The sequence below is a fragment of the Pogona vitticeps genome, chromosome 1 (assembly GCF_051106095.1).
Source record: "Pogona vitticeps strain Pit_001003342236 chromosome 1, PviZW2.1, whole genome shotgun sequence".
Lineage (NCBI taxonomy): Eukaryota > Metazoa > Chordata > Lepidosauria > Squamata > Agamidae > Pogona > Pogona vitticeps.
The window spans coordinates 87177927-87200276 of NC_135783.1; the positions used below are offsets into that span (position 1 = coordinate 87177927).

Consider the following 22350-nt stretch of genomic DNA (forward strand, 5'->3'; position numbering starts at 1 on the left):
ATGCTCGTTGGCTAGCTGTTGTCTCAGTCCTGTCCTTCCTTCTCTTATGAACTGGGAACGAGCCACTGGCAGAACACCGAGAGCAGATAAGACTTGCAAAGCCCTGTTCGAAAAGGGAGACGCTAGCTATGAACACCTATATACAACATCCCAGGCCTTGGCAATGTGGTATTGTTGCTTTTTATAGCAAAATGATTTTTTTTTACCCCTGTACTGTCCTGGGGTCTTTATTTTATTCTGTCACAATATAATCCTATGCCACTGATATGAAATAAACAGAAGAAACTGGGGCCTTGCCCCAGAGTGTACAGAGTCATTAATTCTGTGCTGTCAAATCTACTCTGATATATGGTGATCCTTCCCAAAGTATCCTAGGTCCACAATGCTCAGAAATGCTTTATCATTCCCTTCTTCTAGGGGGCCTCTAGAAGGGGTGTGCAGTTTGCCCAAGGCTATATAGGCTCTTCTCCCTGGAGGCACAGTGGGAAATTGAACTCTGGATCGCTGGCTCCACAGCCAGATACCTTAACCACTGAGCTATCCAGTCACATCCACCTCAAAACTTGAAGCAGTTAATTCTTTCTTCCTTGATCCATGTTTATCAATGTCCATTGGGCCATCTTAAAAGGTGTGTGTGTGTGTGTGTGTGTGCACGCGCGCGTGCGCGTTTAAAGCAAGTAGACATAGGTGGAAATCCTCATTTCCCCCCGTAACGATGCCCTTATGTACTGATATACAAAAAACCCTTAGGAAGATCCACACATATGTTAGTGACTGGCTGCTATTATGCCCAGGCTGTTTTGTGGAGTTTAGATTTTTAGACAGCAAAATAGCACTCATGATAAGTGAGGTGACTATACCCATGTCAAGACAGAAAACCAGTGAACAGAGACAGATTTACATGTCAGCTGCTTCAGATTCATCAAGGTCAATTCTGTGCAGTCCATGTGCTTGACCTACTTGCAGGAGTTATTAGTTATGATTCTTCTTTTTCCCCCTACACTGAAGAGAATCTATTGATTTTTCTAGAGAAGACTATGTGGTCTTGCAGATGTTGTTGGACTTCATCTCCCATTATATTCAGTTAGCATAGCTGGCAGTGAGAGGCCATGGGAATTATAGTCCAGTGCTATCTGGAGGACTACACATCCAACTGTGTTGAGACAGATTAATGAATGGCATACTAAGGAGATCATTGTCTATCTGTACTGGCAATAGTTCTCCTGTGACTCATACAGAGGTATTTCCAGTTTTAGATGTCTTGTTTTTAAGTGCTGGGGAATACTAGGAACTAAATTGAGACCTTCTGCATATAAACTGTTCACTACTGGTTCCCTTGTTGTGGGAAATATGGCATAGAAATAATAATAATAATAATAATAATAATAATAATAATAATAATAATAATAATAATAATAATAATAATAATAATAATAATAATAATAATAATAATAATAATAATAATAATAATAATAATAGTAGTAGTAGTAGTAGTAGTAGTAGTAGTAGTAGTAGTAGTAGTAGTACTGAGCTATGGCAGCCTTCTTAATAATTACACTTTAAAAATTAATTCGAGCCAAATCCAAATATTAGTTTCAACTAGAGAAGACCTGTTGAATGAACAGGGTTTGCATTAGGTAAATGTAAATGTTTCCCTTGACATTTAGTCCAGTCGTGTCTGACTCTCATCTCCATTTCCAAGCCAGCATTTGTCCAAAGACAGTTTCCGTGGTCACGTGGCCAGTGTGACTAGACACAGAACACCGTTACCTTCCCTTCCCACCGAGGTGGTACCTATTTATCTACTCACATTTTTCGAATGGCTAGGTTGGCAGGAGCTGGGACAAGCGACAGGAGCTCACTCAGTTGTGTGGATTCGATCTTATGACTGCTGGTCTTCTGACCTTGCAGCACAGAGGCTTCTGAGGTTTAACCCAGAGCGCCACCATGTCCCTTAAGGTGGGGTTTGCATTACTGTTGACTTAATGATATATTTGAGATGAGGGGAGCGCTCACTTTTAGTGAGATTTGATTCAAACCAAATTATAGCACACATGTTTCGATTTAGAGCACTCCAGCATGAATGAAAGGATCAGTCAAGTGTGAGATGAGCTAGATCACCCTGAAACCCAAGCAGACCACTCCAAATTTTCCCATCTGGAAGGTCCTCAGTTCCCTCAACCAAGCACCACTTGTCTCCAAACCCCCTTTTAAAAAGCTTAGTGCAAGTCTTAGTGTGCTGTGGCACCTGGAGATCAAAGGAAAACAAAAGAGCAAGGAATTAACATAGAGCAATGAGGAAACCGCTAATCACTAGCTTCTTAAGGTAGTTCTTTGCAATTTGTTCAGGTAGGTCTGATGTAGCCCTGCCTCCTGCAAATCTGGATGGCCACAGCAAAGCAAACAAGACAAACAAGGCAGATTGCCAATTTTCTCCTTTCTTTCTGCTGACTCCTGTGTGGATGACTAAAACAAATTCAGCTCCAGATCTTCTTTTTGCCGACTGTATAGAGCCTTTCCATCTTTGGCTGCAGAGAATATAATCAATTTGATTTCGATATTGCCCATCTGGTGATTTCCAATTATAGAGTCGCCTCTTGTGTTGTTGGAAAAGAGTGTGATGACCAGCTTGTTCTCTTGACAAAACTCTATTAGCCTTTGCTCTGCTTTGTTTTGAACTCCAAGGCCAAACTTCTCTGTTGTTCTTTTTATCTCTTGACTCCCTACTTTAACATTCCAGTCCCCTAGAATGAGAATAACATTTTTCTTTGGTGTCAGTTCTAGAAGGTGTTGTAAATCTTCATAAAATTGTTCAATTTCAGTCTCCTCAGCAATGGTGGTTGGTGCATAAACTTGGATTATTGTGATGTTGAAAGGTCTGCCTTGGATTCGTATTGACATCATTCTATCATTTTTGAGACTGTATCCCAGTACAGCTTTTCCCACTCTTTTGTTGACTATGAGGGCTACTCCATTTCTTCTACAGGATTCTTGCCCACAATAGTAGATATGATAACCGTCTGAACTGAATTCGCCCATTCCCATCCATTTTAGTTCACTGACACCCAGGATGTCAATGTTTATTCTTACCATCTCCTGTTTGACTACATCCAGCTTACCAAGGTTCATAGATCTTACATTCCAGGTTCCTATGCAGTATTTTTCTTTGCAGCATTGGACTTTCCTTTCACTTCCAGGTGCGTCCACAGCTGAGTGTCCTTTTGGCTTTGGCCCAACCACTTCATTAGCTCTGGAGCTACTTGTACTTGTCCTCCGCTCTTCCTCAGTAGCATGTTGGACACCTTCCGACCTGAGGGTCCCATCTTCCAGTGTCATATCTTTTAGCCTTTTGTTTCTGTTCACAGGGTTTTCTTGGCAAAGATACTGGAGTGGCTTGCCAGTTTCTGCTCCAGGTGGATCATGTTTAGTCAGAACTCTCCACTATGACCTGTCCATCTTGGGTGTCCCTGCACGGCATAGCCCATGGCTTCTCTAAATTACTCAAGCCCCTTCGCCGCGACAAGGCAGCAATCCATGAAGGGGTAGCTGCACTCTAACAGCTGTATCATTTTGACAGGACTGAAGCATTCTTCAAAAAGCACAGCTGGGATTGGTGACTGTTCAACATCTTCGTGTCATAGATAGATGATAGATGGAGCTCAGTCATATATCCGCTCATGGATTTGGAAGAAGGCAACGTTACCCTTTGGAGCACTAAGCTACAGAGATAATTGTTTGCACACAACACAGATTCCCCCTTCCTATAGAGAAGAGAAAGTGTGAACATGCCAAACCTCTCTTTTTCTTTTCACAAAATGTAAAATAAAGTTTTTATGTGCTTATTCTATATTATAAGGAATTTAATTTACTGCTGGCAATTTAAACAAATTAAAGAAAGGAATTACTAATTCTGCATTGTACTACAAATGGTTAAGAACAGCTTTTAAATGCATTTTCTAATTTCTTTAAACATGTTTAAGAAAATAAAGCACAACACTGATTCTTTTTTGCCAATCCAGTTACTATGAACAAGCTTTTTTTTATTATTGTTTAAATTCTAGCCTTGTACAATTAACCATCTCTGTTGGCAAAAGAGGAGTTTTTAGTGTGTTTTGAAATCTCTTCCACACACAAATCATGATAAAAAAAATCACAGTGTCAAGACTTATGAACAAATTTGGGCAACTAAATACTCCACTGACCTTCCCCCTGCCCATCAATCACTCACATAGCAATTGCCTTTCAAGACTTGTCTAGGTCATATTATGACTCCTTTATTACTGTTTAAGGTCACTGGGATACATGCAAGTGCATCCTATATCAGGAAGTGTAGTCCGTCTCCAGAGTGAAATATTTGGCGTTGAGTAGGAGCTGTGGCTCTGACTCGGAAATCCAGGGAAGTGAGTGAAATACAGACAGGCTCCAGGCGCCGTTATGGCCTCACAGCAGATAGAATGAAGCAGAATAATAGTGGCTTTTCCTGCCATTCTTAATATGTTGTTTTATTTCTGTCAGACTTTCCCATTGAGAGCTTACAGGCCATTCTCCATTATGTCCAACTGACCGCAGGTTGTAATTCAAGAGAAAGTGCTCTCAGAAAAGCCTACGCAACCCTGGAACGTGACACAGTATGAATTCATATGGGTACCGGGGGACGGCTTCTGCAGGAAGGCAGATTAGAGGCAGGCCGTATACTCGTTCTGTAGGTGAGTGCTAGACTGTGTGTCTCTGGGTGGCCATGCAGGAGATTTATTGGCTTTCTTATTGGCGTTGGACTGTGGCTAGACTTGGCAAGCATGGGTGTTTTTTATTCATATACTTATGGACTCTGGCACAGAATAACATACCACACCCCTGCAGTGCCACCAAATGACTTAATGCAAGAACCACTCACTAAATGTGTGTGTGTGTGTGTGTGTGTGTGTGTGTGCATTTAGATAAAGAAGACCTAAGATGATAGAAAGACTACACATCCTAAATGCAATAAAATATCTTGATTTGGGATGGCTCGTTGATTTATGTGGATTAATCAGATGATACCTAATATCATTACTTTCCTTATTCATTCCTAAATATTAAATGACAACTCCATCCAATCTCAAGAATGAGGATCAGTTAATGCACCCAATAGAACTGCCATTAAAATCTAAAATGCTGTGGAGATCCAAGAACTCCCCCGTTTTTTTTTGTTTTTTGTTTTTTTGTTTTTTTGTTTTTTGTTTTTTTTAAAAGTATAACTCCCACAATAACTGGCTGGAGGAATGTCGTACTTACAGTTTAAAAGAGAGAGAGAGAGAGAGAGAGAGAGCAACTTTGACAGCTTCTCAATGCTGTATAAAATATCAAGATTAAGCAAAAGCTTTTTCACAGCCACAGAGTGTAATGGTAAACTGGAATGGGTTCCTGCATAGCGTACTGGCCACGGAAATTACCAAAACATTTTCTATTTTATCAGCTCAAACAGGAAAGCCTATTTTAATGGCCACTTATGCATCACCAAATCAATTAATCGATCAATCTAATTTATATCCTCCCGGTTAGTGAATTCACACTACTCTAGGCAGTGTACAAATAAGCAAAATTCCACACATCCCATCCACTTCCTTCCCATAAAAATTTAATAACTTAATAATAAAATGGCAATATAACCAACTTGCATGCAGTGGTACATAGAAACCTGAGATTAAAATGTTAAAATTTGCATCATTTGAGGGTAAGATGTCTTTAAAGTCTGCCTTATATATCTCTGTGTTGAATATTTTCTTGAATATTGGGAAGGATAGAGCCTGACACACCACAACTAGTGGTTTATTCCACAAAGTGGGGGCTATTACTAAGAAACGGTGATTCCTTGTTGTTACCTTTCCAGTTTCCCTCAGTGTAACCACCTTTAACATTGTGGATTGAGAAGATTGTGTGACACAGAACCTGCTTTTTGGGAGAAGCATTCTGACAAGTATTGAGGTCCTAAGCCATTTAGAGCTTTAATGGTCATATGGTAATTTATACATACAGATACAAAATTTTAAATTATTTTTATAATTTATGTAGAATTACATCATCCTCGGGGGGGGGGAAAGACTCTGACCAGGTGATTTTTGTGCCTGCTGAGCTGGATTCGATCTTACAGCTGAAGATCTACAAACCTTATAGCACAGAGGCTTCAGTGGTTTAACCCGCAGCGCCACCACATCCCTCTTGAAAGCAAATACTGTAGTCCAGAAATTGGGCCAAAAGTGATCCCAGAGGTGGTCAAGGTATTGATTTTGCTTTAGCAGATGTGCAAGAAGGAGGCCAAGCCAAGCTTTTGCCTGCAGTAAGGGAGGGACTACAAAATGAATACCTTTGTCATCTTGACTGCTTGTAGAATTTAGCTTCTATTTTGCTTTGCTGGCAGTCTGGCTATATGAGCTATGGTTGGCATATCTAGCCCAATTTTTTTTTTAAAAAAAACTGTTTCCTAAAATCCACTCTTGATATCATCTTTGCTTGATGAAGAGTTCTGTAGCATTGGAAAATTCATCTTATTTGCAATTTGTTAGTGATCCAGTAAAAGTTATTGACCAAACTTGAACTTTGATATTACAAACAAGGACCAAAATCTTGTTGCATAGTTCTGGCAATCCTTATTGTGCACCAGTGGAATGTCTGGGCATGTGCCCAGGAATCCAAGTGGTGAATCATTCATTAGTGTCCATGTTCCACTGAAAGTTACGCCATTGCCCTTCTGTCAGCAGAATAGACAATAGGATTTTGGCCATAATTACATAGCGCATTTGTATCTTAGCCTTTTTCTTCTTTCCTTACATAGTAGCTTAATTGTTCCCATTTTAGAGGTGAGAAGATAAGGGCAGGAAGGTGTCTTGATTTTTAAAGTTTTCAGACATGAATGTTGATAGCTTCTGGAATCAGTGAATTTGAATTTTGAGAATACTAGGGATTAGATACGCATCAAGTCATTGCAGAAGATGCAGGAATGGTTTTTACCATCCCAAATATATCCATTCATGCCTGGCAACAGACACCCATTTCTGTCTGCCTCTGTGTCTGCCCCAGATCCAGGAAGGCTGCATAGGCCCTATCTCTGGCGGCGGCTGACATTTGCTCTTGCCCACAGGAACCGGGCAAAGGCTGTTAAGCTGAAAGATGCTAGGGAGATATTTTATCAAAGGAAACAAATGGCACAGCACAGTCTTTTAATGATCCACATTAACTTCACATTTGTGTAGAAGCTGAATGTTAACAAAAATATTGAAACAATGAGAATTTGATAAATAGCAAGGTTGGATATAGGCTTGGGTGTTCTGACCTTTAAGGCTAGTTAAAAAAATATTCGCATTACGTTTTCTGCTGATACAGCCTAGTTCCGGGAAATCTACTTAAGGCATGTTCACTTACAGCGTTCAGTTCATGGAATATCAGAAAACTTTGCTTTGTGAGTACAATGCTATTTTGACATTATTTTCCACCACCACCCTGCTCACTTTTTGTTTCTCTCATTCAGTTCTGTCGGGTCAGAAAGTCTGACGCTTGAACACCTTCCCTAAGAGTCCAAGTCTATGGTCCACAAATGACGGATACAAATAGTGCAGAGTCTGAAAATAGAAGACCACATATTGGTGTGAACAGAAGCAAAAGTGGATTTCTAATCTTGACAGTCTTGGAGGGAAAGAAAGAAGCTGGATGGCCTCTCAGACATCACCAAAACAGAAAAAAAAAGAGGATGTGCATGACTAAAGAAAAATTGAACAAAAGAGGATATCAAATATCAAAATTATGCATGTTAATTTATAACTGATGGGATGGCCATGTGTTTCCTCTATTTCTTCTCTTGAAAGGTATGCACGGTTTGTACTATTAAATGGCCTACCTCTCCAATATAACACTTTCCTCGGTTTGGAGAAATTATTTGTGTTTCGAGGAGCAGGTCATGAATATTCTAGAGTATCTTATTTGTGGTGCTTTGCTTTGCACTAAAATAACAGCTGCTACAAATAAGGCCCATGGGGAACTGTAGAGATTATAAAAGGACATAAGGGAAGGAAAAGGAAGCTGTTCAGCTCTAGCACCTCAAATTATGTTGCAAGCTACAGGAAGCTAACGCATATGTTTGAATACTTGTACAAAACTGAACAAAGTAATGGCTGGATCTGGAGAGCCTCCATGCTTAGAAAAGCTTGTCCTCTTTTTCTCCCTCCCTCCCTCCCTCTCTTTTTCCAGCCATTTGGGAATCACACAGTAAAGACGATGGGCAGAATTCAATTGTGTACTTATTCTGATTCCCATTTCTGCCACTAGCTCCCCTTTGCTCCAGTACTGCCCCATATTTCCTAAAAATGTGCTCTGAACAAATCAGCATCCCAGTCAGAAAGGCTTGTTTGGCACCACAGAGGGCTGCAGCAGGAGGAGGAGAGAAAGAAACTCCCAATGCTGCTGGCATTGGATACCAAAGTACACTCTTGGATCTTGGCCAGTGATATCACCGTGCGACAGAACTGATCCCATATAACTATGTAATCACGATACCAAGTCAGATGAGAGCGAAGGAAGTCTTTCCTGATACACTGTGTATGTATCTTTGTCACTGGAAAAAGCCTGAGAAAAGCACCTCCCTTTCAGTTCATCTGCACTTTTGATCGTGTGCGGCAGAGGAATGGGAAACTCCAAGCCATTCTTTGTCACAGCCATACTCCAGAAAATAATTCTCCAATCACCTCAGCTGGATGTAGCATTCCTTGATACTGTTTACACAGCTGTAAGAATCAGGGAACAAGCCTGCCTAATCTTTAGCCATCTGCTGACATCTGAGCAATGCATTCCTTATACAATCCAAAGCTATTGGCATACAGCAATCAGCTTCAAGACCCTCTTTCCAGCAGCCCATACTTCTGTCCTCTGACAACACTCAAAAAGACAGGTTTCTTGTTACACTCACCCCTGAAATGGGATGTAGAACACAGAGCATTCCATTCTGCTTCTCAGGTTGAACAGGGCAATGGAGATTACATTAACACAATAGATTAGAGGTGCAGAAGTGCACCTCTGATATTGCGTGACCAGTTGAAATACCATTCCATAAGCCATTGCTGATAGAGGAGGTTGGTCCAAACAAAAAGTTACAATGGTTGAGTAGCTTTGTGAATCAAGACCATATTTGGCCAAGTGGTAGAAAACAGTACCAGCTTGCTATGTGCTAATTTTGAAGAAAGTTGGACAAGAACTTTTAAAATTCTAATTTCTGTTTTTTAGAAAACCTTCTAATGCCTTGTAATCTTCTTTTGCTACAAATTTTTTGTAGCTCAGAGAGAATTCAGTTGTATGTGTTTTTTAATGCCTATCACCGTTTACCAAAAAGGAAATAATTCCTCCTACAAGCTTTTTTTTATTTGAAGTTGATCTCTTCCATTGTTCAGAAAAACAAAGCCTTAAAAATGCTTGTTTTATGTAGGAAAAGTTGCATAAACTCTGCCTGGACATGCTTATCAAAGTATTCAGCAACAGTTGCCTAATTTCTTGCCAATACTTTAAGAGACAAATGAATCTCATTGAGGTGAATGGGGCTGTAACAATAATTGACTGATAGATGAGATGGCAGCTTGTCTCTGGACAAATAAACACATACTGAGAGAAGTGTATGTGTGTGTGGGGGGGAGAAGAGCCAGGAAGGGGATCCACACAGAGAGAAGGGGAAGAGCAACAAAGAGAGAGATGTTTTGGTTGTTGTAGGTTTTCCGGTCTGTTTGGCTGTGTCCAGAACATGGCCAAACAGCCCAGAAAACCTACAACAACCATTGGATCCCGGCCATGAAAGCCTTCGAGAATACAGAGAGAAGTTATGTTTGCAACCTCATAAGCTATCTGTAGTTTGTGTAACCGGGAGGGACTTTTCTGGGCTGGGGTGATTGTCTATCCCATACTAAGCAAAAGTTCCTTCCAGCCTTTCAATTCAAAGAGAGCCTTGCCTGTCCATTGAGTGCTCTTTCTCTATTTTAACTAGGTTGCTAGCAGTTGTTTGTTTGCTGTTCAACTGTTTGGTTGGTTGCTAAGTGTTTATACAGTAAAAAAAGAGCAACATACACAAATATGTAATTTCAAGCAACTGTAGGGAAAGAAACATTCTTATTTTTTCTCCTAAAAATGTCTCAAAGTGAGTTATTGAGACTTTTAAGCACCAGTTAATGAGAAAGGGGTGGGCAATGTGGGGAACTTGTAGCTATTCTCTGTGGATCTCTGTACTTCTCCTGGTTGGCAAAAAGGGAATTTTACCAAAAACTCAAAACTCTACAACAGATTCTCATGAAAAGTGAAAGAGATTCAGGAGTCAGAGAGAGCTGTCATAGAGAGAGAGAGAAGGCTTACAGAAAGGGAGAGAGCTACAGCTAGCCCATGAAGCCTTGTCAGACAGGCCATTTCTCCAGGTGAGCCACATGTAGGCATCTGGAAGTGTAGGTCTGGCAGGTGAAACTCCCAAAATGGAGAATTGTAGGATTTGTAGCCTAGCTTCAACGTTTACAAATTCGTGAAAGACGTCAACGTTTATTACACTTCCTGACAACAGAAATTTTTCACAACTGCATGAAAATCAGTACTGCTAATGTGTAAAATATTTCAAAATCATGGCATCCAAGTGTAAGAAGAATCCTCTTGCTGTGCCATTCACTGCACACAAGTGTACCAAGGCAGGATTTACTCGACAGAACATAAAATGATTCAGAATTTTACATACCATGGTCATTCCAGTTGCCGTTTCATAATATACAAATTGTTTTATTTTTGCATTGGTTTTTTTATGACAAAGAGGGTGTTTTGTTTTGTTTGTTTTTTTACAAAACAGCTGAAAATTTTCTGAATAAACTGTCATTTTAAAACACCTTACAAAATTGCAAGGAACTGATCTGGTAATCCTGGTTGAGAACCATTGCTAAATCTGTTAGAGCTTTATTGTGGGTATGATGATTCAAAAGCTGTTGCAAGTCTCATAAGTTTGTTTATTGCCTTCTTTCTTAGTCTGTGACTTTTCATTAGCTTTTGCTAAATCATGTGGGTGACAAGGTTGCCACAGTGCTTACAGTTGTCAACCCCTGACTCTTTGGTGCACCATTCCCTTATTGATTTTTTTAAAAAAAGTAAACAATAATACAACAAATAATAAGACAAAAAAAGAAAAAGAAAAATACCTAACAACAAAAATGTAAACTCAAATTCAAATCAAAACTCAAAATACATAGTTCATCCAGTGTTTTCCACAAGCCTCCAGTTTTTTTTCCCCCTTTTAATTTGTATGCCCCGTTTCTCTCAAAAAATATAATGATTCTTGTCCTGGAATATGGACTTTACTTTTCCCAAATACATGTACTGAAAAAACATTCCATATCTTCTTAAAATAATTTGCTTTTAATATTCCTTTTCTAACTTTGGTGCAACATTCCTTCAATTTTCTGGTCAGGTTTCTGTCCCTTTGCTTCATTATTTCATATCCATAGCAATACATCTAGATATATGTGCTGTGATTCCCACTGTACTTTTTCCACCAAATTATGCTGTAAACATAGACAGACCAGAGCTACATCCTCCTGAAATGGAGAGAGGAGGCATGTGCTTTTTGGGGCATGAGATTCCGCTCCCCTGCCACTGAACCTACAGAGCCACTTTTACGTGGCATATGCATGAAGGGGCATCCTATGGATGAATAAAAGACCATGAGGCCACATTATTGACCCTCAAGTCTACATGACTTCTTCTGTGTTGGACATCTACATGCACAATTTCCTGGGCCCAAATCCACCCTCAGTACACAGCTGTTGAAGAAAGAGATGGGATAAAGGCACAGAACTTTGAGGATGGAGTCTGTGTAGCAACTTGGGCCATAAAACCTCCTTAACCCTAAAATGCCCCTTCATGCATTTGAAGCCTCAATGGGGCTAAAACGTTTACCAATATTTGAGGAACTAAGTTGGAGAAAATACACTTTTCTGCCACTGCCTGAAGGGAGAAAAGAACCAGTAAGAATAGTTTTTGAGAGAACCTTGAATAATTACCATAATCCTCTCTTTGTCTTCACCCACAAACATTCTCTATTTCTTTCTGCAATGGAAAATACAGGGCCTTTTTGGGTACCAGTGCCAATAAGAGTCTAAAGTTTAGTTCTGTAATTTTAAAGATATAAATCTAACAGCATTTTAATTTGCACAGCACCTTTAAGGAATCTTAAAGTAATTACTAAACACAAGTAAACTTAAGCCATTTTAAATGCCAGTTGGCCCTAATATAATTTCCTTGGCATCCTCAGGGGTGTTTGTGGTAATTTTGCCGCCGTTTAGGCCAGAACACTAACTAGAGTCATATGGCTAGAGTGAGCTTTAGTCTCTCAAAAAATGGGGCTGGAGGAACAAGAGGATGGCTCTGGTTCTCCTTACAAATATTCAGTTATTTGTGTAAGAGACAATGGTGCTAAAGCTGTAAAAAGCATGTTAGTGTAATAAGTGTAAATAAAAAAGGCACATCATCTGGTCCTCTTTTCCTTTTCTTTCATTGGCTGCCAGTGACATGCCGCTGACTCTGCTGCCATCCAGTTACTGCTAAGGAGGTTTTTCAATTGATGGTTGTTGTGCAGTTTTTTGGGCTCTTTGGCTGTGTTCTGAAGGTTTTTCTTCCTAATGTTTTACCAGTCTCTGTGGCCGGCATTTTCAGAGGACAGGAGTCAGAACTCTGTCTGTCCTCTGGTGCAGTTTGTTTGGATAGTTGAGTATTTTTAGCTGTGGGATCAGCTTTTGTCCTTTTCAGGAGATTGGGTAATTATGATGATCAGCGTGGGTTTTTTGTGGGTGTATTGTTGTGATAAGGGGGAGAGATGATCCGTCACTGTGATTGATGGGTGTTGTTAGCTGGTCTTTTGTGTGCCGTGATCACCTGTCCTTGTGGCTGGGTAGAGTTCATCGACCTTTTGCTGGCTGTATTTTTCAGTGCTGGGAGCTAGGCTTTGTTGAGTTTTAAACTTTCTTCTTTTCTGTTTAAGCTCTGCTGGTGTTTGTGGATTTCAATGGCTTCCCTGTGCAGTCTAACATAATGAGTGCTGGTGTTGTCCAGTACTTCTGTGTTTTGAAATAGAAATTTTATTTATTTATTTATTTATTTGATTTCTATCCCGCCTATCTGGTCTTATTCGACCACTCTAGGCGGCTTACACTCCAATAGCAATAAATTTTTAAAAACAATACAAGTGAACAAAGGTAAAGCAAAAGAATATAAGAAGAAAAAAGATTGTCAGGGGTTAGCTGTTGGGAAGGCCTGCCTATACATAAGTGTTTTTAATTGTTTCTTAAAAATGCCCAGCGAGGTAAGTTGTTCCATAGGCGAGGAGCTACTGCCGAGAAGGCCCGATTTCTGGTCTTCTCATTCCGGGCCTCTCTCGGCGTCAGGCTCCTCAGCCTCACCTCCTGGCTCGCACGAGTGACACAGGTAGATCTTGGTGGGAGAAGGCGTTCCGCCAGGTATTGAGGTCCTAAACCGTTTAGGGCTTTATAAGTAAGCATCAATACTTTGAAGTCGATGCGGAATCGGATGGGCAGCCAATGCAATGCGGCCAGAGTGGGGGAAGATATGTTGGTATTTTCTCACTCCACTGAGTAGTCTGGCCGCAGCATTCTGCACCACCTGTAGTTTCCGCAGCAGCCTCAAAGGTAGCCCCACGTAGAGCGCATTACAGTGGTCTAGTCTTGAGATTACAAGCGCATGTACCAAAGTAGTGAGAGCCCCCACGTCAAGATAGGGTCGCAGCTGGGCTATCCGCCTAAGATGGAAAAATGCGGTACGGACCACAGACACCACCTGAGATTCCATGGTGAGCACCAGGTCCAGATGGATACCCAAGCTGCGAACCCCATCGCTGGCAGGCAGGGTCACACCCCCCCAAAATGAGGGAATTTCCCAAATCCCCAGTTGTGGGAGCGCCCACCCTCAGTACCTCCGTCTTGTCCGGGTTCAGCCTCAGCCCGTTCTCCTGCATCCATTCCCGTACAGTCTCCAGGCAGCTCTGAAGGGACAGAACGGCATCTCCTGTAGTTGGAAAAAAGGAGATGTAGAGCTGCATGTCATCGGCATATTGACCCACACCCCCTGATGACCCCTCCCAGCGGCCTCATATAGATGTTAAACAGCATTGGGGAGATGATCGACCCCTGTGGAACCCCACAATTGAGGCTCCACGGGGTTGAGACATTCTCCCCAAACTGTACTCTCTGGGGACGGTCCTCCAAGAAGGAATGGAGCCAGGCAAATGCCCGGCCACCTATTCCCAACTCGGTGAGCCTCCCCAGGTTGTTTTTAGGACATGTTCAGACACTGCCATTTTTTCTGGTTGTTTTAGTCTGCAGTGTCTCACATGTTCTTTGATTCTGGTGTGGATGCTGCGTTTTCTGGTTCCAATATATGCCTGGCCACAACTGCAAGGTATCCGGTATACTCCTGCAGGTTTTTCAATTCTTGTGAAGAAATTCATCAAACATACTTTTGGGAGGACCAGGACTATCTGGAGAACTATGTCAATCTATCTGGAGAAGCAACACAGTGAAATTACTCAGTAAGCCTCAAATGGGTTATCACAAAAAAGAAAGTAGAGAAAAAGATAACAACACTAGTAAAAATCCTGTTATGCAATTATACAAAAGGTGTAACTTTTAGAGGTAAATTACAGGATGTTAAGACATCTCTGTAGGCTTTATCTTTTGGGTCTTGGCATGCAACAGATAATGGCAAAGAGATTCTTTAACGTGTGGCAATTTGCCTCTAAAACTTACACCTTTTGTTTAGCTGCACAACAAGATTTCAGCTACTGGATCTAATGGACTTCTTGTGCAAATACGTTTTTGATAAAGATTAAGAGAATCTCTTGTCAGAGTAATTTAGCAGTGGAACTAATAACCTAGAAGGATGACATTTCTCTCTCTCTCAAGGTGTTCAAGCTAGATGGCCACATGTTATGGATACTCTAGCTCTGAAAGCCCCACCAGAGGCAAGGGGTTGGATTAGGCACCCTAAATGCCCTCTCCAACTCTGAGGGCAAACTCTTTGTTGTTGTTGTTTAGTCAAGTTGTGTCCGACTCTTCATGACCCCATGGATCAGAGCATGGCAGGCCCTCCTGTCTTCCATTGCCTCCTGGGGCTGGGTCAAATTCATGTTGGTCGCTTCTGTCATCCCCTTCTCCTTTTGCCTTCACATTTTCCCAACATCAGGGTCTTTTCCAGGGAGTCTTCTCTTCTCATGAGATGGCCAAAATATTGGAGCCTCAGCTTCAGGATCTGTCCTTCCAGTGAGCACTCAGGGTTGATTTCCTTTAGAATGGACAGGTTTGATCTCCTTCCAGTTATTCTTTGGAAGTCTGCACTCCATTTTCTGTAACTTTCACAAACACTCTCTTCCAACAATACAAGAGGCGACTCTATACATGGAAATCACCAGATGGGCAATATCGAAATCAGATTGATTATATTCTCTGCAGCCAAAGATGGAGAAGCTCTATACAGTCAGCAAAAACAAGACCTGGAGATGATTGTGGCTCTGATCATCAGCTTCTCATAGCAAAATTCAAGCTTAAACTTAAGAGAGTAGGAAAAACCACTAGGCTCCTCAGGTATAATGTAAACCAAATCCCTTATGAATACACAGTGGAAGTAAAGAACAGATTTAAGGAACTCGATTTGGTGGACAGAGTGCCTGAAGAACTATGGATGGAGGTTCGTAACATTGTACAGGAGGCAGCAACAAAAACCATCCCAAAGAAAAGGAAATGCAAGAAAGCAAAGTGGCTGTCCAACGAGGCTTTACAAATAGCAGAGAAGAGAAGAGAAACAAAATGCAAGGGAGATAGGGAAAGTTACAAAAGACTGAATGCAGACTTCCAAAGAATAGCAAGGAGAGACAAGAGGGCCTTCTTAAATGAACAATGCAAAGAAATAGAGGAAAATAACAGAAAAGGAAAAGCCAGAGATCTGTTCAGGAAAATTGGAGATATTAGAGGAACATTTCGTTCAAAGATGAACATGACAAAGGACAAAAATGGGAGGGACCTAACAGAAGCAGAAGACATCAAGAAGAGGTGGCAAGAATACACAGAGGAATTATATCAGAAAGAGTTGGACATCCTGGACAACCCAGACAATGTAGTTGCTGACCTTGAGCCAGACATCCTGGAGAGTGAAGTCAAGTGGGCCTTAGAAAGCCTGGCTAACAATAAGGCCAGTGGAGGTGATGACATTCCAGTTGAACTATTTAAAATCTTAAAAGATGATGCTGTTAAGGTGCTACATTCAGTATGCCAGCAAGTTTGGAAAATGCAACAGTGGCCAGAGGATTGGAAAAGACCAGTCTACATCCCAATCCCCAAGAAAGGCAGTGCCAAAGAATGCTCCAACTACCGTACAATTGCACTCATTTCACACGCTAGCAAGGTTCTGCTCAAAATTCTATAAGGTAGGCTTCAGCAGTATGTGGACTGAGAACTCCCAGAAGTACAAGCTGGATTCCGAAGGGGCAGAGGAACTCGAGACCAAATTGCTAACATGTGCTGGATTATGGAGAAAGCCAGAGAGTTCCAGAAAAATATCTACTTCTGCTTCATTGACTATGTAAAAGCCTTTGACTGTGTCGACCACAGCAAACTATGGCAAGTCCTTAAAGAAATGGGAGTGCCTGACCACCTTGTCTATCTCCTGAGAAACCTATATGTAGGACAGGAAGCAACAGTTAGAACTGGATATGGAACAACTGATTGGTTCAAAATTGGGAAAGGAGTACGACAAGGCTGTATATTGTTCCCCGGCTTATTTAACTTATATGCCGAATACATCATGCGGAAGGCTGGACTGGAGGAATCCTAAGCCGGAATTAAGATTGCCGGAAGAAATATCAACTATCTCAGATATGCAGATGATACCACTTTGCTGGCAGAAAGTGAGGAGGAATTAAAGAACCTTGTAATGAGGGTGAAAGAGGAGAGTGCAAAAAACGGCCTGAAACCCAACATCAAAAAAAACTAAGATCATGGTCACTGGTCCCATCACCTCCTGGCAAATAGAAGGGGAAGATATGGAGGCAGTGACAGATTTTACCTTCTTGGGCTCCATGATCACTGCAGATGGAGACTGCAACCACGAAATTAAAAGACACCTGCTTCTGGGGAGGAAAGCGATGACAAACCTTGACAGCATCTTAAAAAGCAGAGACATCACCTTGCCAACAAAAGTCTGAATAGTCAAAGCTATGGTTTTTCTTGTTGTGATGTATGGATGTGAGAGCTGGACCATAAAGAAAGCTGACCGCCAAAGAACTGATGCCTTTGAATTGTGGTGCTGGAGGAGGCTCTTGAGAGTCCCCTGGACTGCACGGATAACAAACCTATCAATTCTAAAGGAAATCAAACTAGAGTGCTCACTGGAAGGACAGATCCTGAAGCTGAGGCTCCAGTACTTTGGCCATCTCATGAGAAGAGAAGACTCCTTGGAAAAGACCTTGATGTTGGGAAAGTGTGATGGCAAAAGGAGAAGGGGACGACTGAGGATGAGATGGCTGGACAGTGTCATCGAAGCAACCAACATGAATTTGACAGACCTCCGGGAGGCAGTGGAAGATAGGAGGGCCTGGCGTGCTCTGGTCCATGGGGTCACAAAGAGTCGGACACGACTAAACGACTAAACAACAACAACAACATACATACATATTTTCAAAAGTCACAATTCTGCACAAACCATCCCTTGACAACTATGGCATGATGTAGCATAACACAGATTTGTAATCTTGCAAAGTGTATTTCCACAGGAAGTAATCCCTGGGCTGTGTGTAGTGTGATTGACAATTGTGGAATGTTTGAAAGAAAGTGTGTACTTGCAAATGGATCCAGACTGGGGCCCAGTTTGGAACGGTGTGACTGGATGACCATAAAAACGGCACAGGGGAATTGGTGGTTGGAGAGAACTGTCAGGAAAAGATATTTGAGAGCTGTAAGCAGTGTTCAGGCATTATGCCCGAAGCTGCAGGGGGCCAAAGGGCTGCTCTGCCGGTGAGTGCGCTTTGTCACACAGAGCCTCTTTACCTACTCCCCACAGGATAACGCGAGACACCTGGTCTCTTAAATGCAAACAGGAGGGGAGGGGGCGTGAGTGCCTGTTTAAGGGGCGTTCCTCCCCACCACCCACCCACCCTTGTTCAACCTCTTTTGAGGCTTGCAAGCAGAGGGAGACTGCCGCTCTTGATGCTGGCAATTGTTACACACTTTCAGTTGGATTGGGGGGTTGCATCCGCACCCTCCCCCCCCCACACACCGTTTAAGCTTGGACCTTGGCATTATATTAGTTGAAAGAATGAAGAAATATACAGTATCTGTATTAATTATAAAAGATTAAATTAAATAATTAAATAAAGAGAGAGGCAGGGGGCACTCCGCCCTGCCATTCTGCTGCTGCCGCAGAGGCCGGATAAGGTTCAGCATAGCTGGGTCAGGAAGGCCAGTGAGAGGACCTTGGCCCCCCACTTTACGTATTGCTTCCCACATTTTAAAAAAGAAAAGGGGGGGGAATTATGCTAGTAGAAAAAAAAGAGGGTTTAGGTAGCTGTAGGGTTAGGTAGCACAGTGGTGTTAGTGAGCGGGTGCGTACACTCCCCCGCCCAGCCTAGGTACACCCCCTCCCAGCCAAAAGATGGTAGGCACGCATGCAAAGCCATTGTTCAGTGACTTGGGCTCTGATTGTGGAGCCAGAAGTTGGGATTTCATTTCCCACACAGCCTTTGCATGTCCTTTGCTGTCAGGTCCTGCCATAAGCAGCTCTCAACCACGTCGGTCACCCAGGGAATCATAAATGAGCCATAAATGAGTGAAACTTCAGGCTTTGGCTGATGACTTGTTATCTCGTTTTGCTGTGTGAGAGGCAGGAAGGCTTGCAGCTCCAGGGGCGTTAGCACCAGCAACAGAATTGCAACCAGAAGGGTCCCGGAACGAGTCATGTGAAGCTGTGTGTGGTCCTTCAGAACCAGAGAGTGGCAATTCACCCACATTTCACTGGGATGAGCCGCAACCAGGCCTTTGGCTCCAATATATGACTCCGGCTAGACCCAGCATGGGTGATAGATTTGATAGTGGACACCTTATTTGCAAAGCTAGGCAGGATTATGCTCCTCAGGGAAACACATCCCACCTGCTTTGCTGGGAATTTAATTCCTGAGGATCCTGTTCAAGGAAGGCTTGCAGGAACTGGCATGAGTGTACTCTGTGCAGAGGTCAGCAGGCCAGTATCAATTGCTTTCAAGCCCTCCCACAGAGAGGAAGGGGGAAGGACACCAGTGGGAGTAAGAAGTCAGACAGAGGGATAGGATCAGCTGCAAAAGGGGCCCAGCCCAATTAGGTTAGACATATTGGAGGACTGGCTGCAACCATACCCTAAGGCGGAGGATGCAGAGTACAGTATTTGTTGAATAGGTTTAGGTTTGGTTTTAGAATTCCAGTAGTGGGGGGGGAGGGTTTGCATGAATTTGAAGTCAGTTAGCGGTATGGAGGATATAGTGAAGGAAAAAATAGATAAGGAGATTAAAGAGGGCAGAGTTCTCAGCCCCTTCAGGCACCCCCCCTCCCAGTATTGCACCTTAGAGTGTTTCCACTGGGAGTGGTGCCCAAGAAACCATAAGTTTACACCACTTATCATACCAAGAGGGCAATTAGTTCCCACAGGAACTACTGTATGTTCAATACCTTACACTTCCTTTGACACTGCAGTGAGAATGGTGAAGTCCTGCAGATTTGGGGTGGAGATGGCTAAGTGTGACATTAAGTTGGCTTTCTATTTTCTCCCTGTGCACCCAGATTATTTTGATTTGCTGGGTTTCTATTTCCAGGGTGCATTTTACATAAATAGGGCCTTGCGAATTGGCTGCTCCATCTCTGATGCTGCATTTGATCATTTCAGCTCACATTTGGAGTGGAGCCTCAGACACAGGGTGAGGTGCAGGAGCATGGCCCATTATATGATTAACTTTTTTGTGGAGAACAAGGGTCTGGGAGATGCAAGTTTATCCTGGAGGCATTCCAAGAAATGGTAAAAGAGCTAGGGCTCCTGTTGGCTGAAGAGAAAATCGAGGGTCCATCAACTGACCTTCTTGGGGATTGAATTAGATACACAGCTGCAGGCTACCTGACTCCAAGTTGAAAAAGTTACAGCAGAGGCTTAGCAACTTGGAAAGGAAAAAGAAGGTCTCTCTCAAGGAGTTAAAAGAAATTATGGGGCACTTGAATTTTGCCTGCCCCATGATGGCTCCGGGCAGAGCCTTCCTCCGAAGGCTATGCAATGCCATGAATGGTCTTTGGCGGCCTTTCCACTGGACAAGGGTGACTGTCAGGCTGCATCAGGATGTATGAGTCTGGCTGCACTTCCTGGAAGGCTTTAACAGGGTTTCCTTTTGGAGAGCAGATGTGAACTTGGGGGACAAATTGCAAGTATACACAGATGCAGCCAACTACTTAGGTATGGAATTTTTTTTCAGAGGGAGATGGTGTGCTGGTACATGGCCAGAAGAATGGTGGCAATCTGGCATCACCCATGATTTAACCTTCTTGGAATTCTTCCCTAATCTGGGAGCACTGTGGTTGTGTTCACATGAATGGGCGAACTCCATGGTATGCTTTTGGGGTGACAATTTAGTGGTAGTTCACTTAGTAAACAACCTCACATCCCATTCTGAGTATGTGATGCGCTTGGTATGGGCCGTTACCCTGAGAGCTTTACAGTTTAATATTGTGGTGCATGCAAGGCACACCACGGGGCTAGACAATAGCGTAGCTGATGCCCTATCCTATCAACAGATTGACTGATTCAGGGAGGTAGGTCCGGGGGTCAATTAATACCCCGGGACATCACGACCCGAGGTTTGGAAAATTGGAGGGATGACAGCAACCGAGCGATAGGTTTGGCGTTGACACCACAGACACGCAAGGGGTACGCAACTGCGAGTACAGAGTTCCAGGAATTTTGATGTTCAATAGGGTTGGAACAGATTTGGCCAGCACCTGTGGAACATTTACAACAGTACATAGTTTACCTAAATAGGAAAAGGTTGTCACCTGGCTCAGTTCAAGGCAAAATGTTGGCCTTGGCCTTCTATGTCAAGATCCGGGACTACCAAGACTTTACCACAGACTTCTGCATTCGGAAGGTGCTGGAAGGGTGTACTAAGGAGAGGGTGTGATCACTGGATACTAGGGTGCCTATTTCTCCGGCAATATTGAAGAAAATTAATCATCAGTGGGGAAGCATATGTACGGATGCATATGAGGCAGCCTTGTTTAAGGCTGCAACTTTACTATCACTCTTTGGAGCCCTGCAAATAAATTAGGTGGTAGCTGGGAGCAAGGCTAACGCATCACAGGTGGCATTACAGATGCAAGATGTCTTGCTGGCTGAGAATACTGTTTTTCTACACATATGTAGATCCAAAGCTGAACAAGGAGGAAAAGGAGCAGATATTGCGCTGGGCAGATGTTCAGTAGAAGACATATGCCCCATTAGAGCCATTGCAGTTTACCTTGGGCCCTGGGGGGGGGGAACACCAAGGTTATTTCTTTTTGCATAGAGATGGTTCACCTTGACTAAATACCAATTTTGGACGTTAACAGATAGGGTGCTGCAGCAGGCAGATCTATCGGGTTTACACTTGGAACACACTCATTCCGCATAGGAGCAGCTTCTACAGTTGTGGCTCTCAGCTATGGGAGGCTGGGGCAATGGGCCTTGGGCTCTTTTAATTGTTATGTCCGTGCTCTCCCACAGGTTTAGGTTTGTTGCTGGTCTTGTTTCTTTCAATACAGGTTCAGTGGTCCCAAGGACAAGACTGTGTGTCCTGTTTATCGGTCACAGCTACTCATTTTGGGCAGCACATGATATGGCCAGATCGGTATGGGGACGCAATTTAGGCCTTGGGGCAATTGCTCAGTTGGAATGGACTGGACGTAGGGGCATGCTGTGGGATGGGTTCTTACAAGCAGTGTCTCACTTCCCTCATAGTTTGCTTCCTGATATATTGGTTGTGCATTTGGGAGGCAACGCCTTGGCTAAGTGTAGCAGCAAGTTATTGATAATTGATATCATACATTATTTGAGTTTATTGAAGGCGGAACACCTGGCAATGAGCATCTTGTGGTCAACAATAGTACCTCGGTCGAGCTAGAGAGTGAACTGTTCCCCACAGCGCATCAACACAGTCCTCAGAAGAGTCAATAGGGAAGTCTGCCGAGCCGTTTGTAAAGGGCTGGGAGCTGTCATTGAGCACCCTAATATTTGCTTGGATAGGCCTGAGCTTTTCAGGAATGATGG

At 42.7% G+C, this 22350-nt stretch overlaps 1 long non-coding RNA gene across 1 annotated transcript; it reads left to right on the forward strand.

The window, feature by feature from the left end:
* Positions 1 to 2073: 2073 nt before the first annotated feature.
* Positions 2074 to 13331, forward strand: LOC144585977 (uncharacterized). Its single transcript, XR_013540635.1, has 2 exons — positions 2074 to 4706; positions 5870 to 13331. It is a non-coding gene; the product is annotated as an uncharacterized LOC144585977 (long non-coding RNA).
* Positions 13332 to 22350: the final 9019 nt, after the last annotated feature.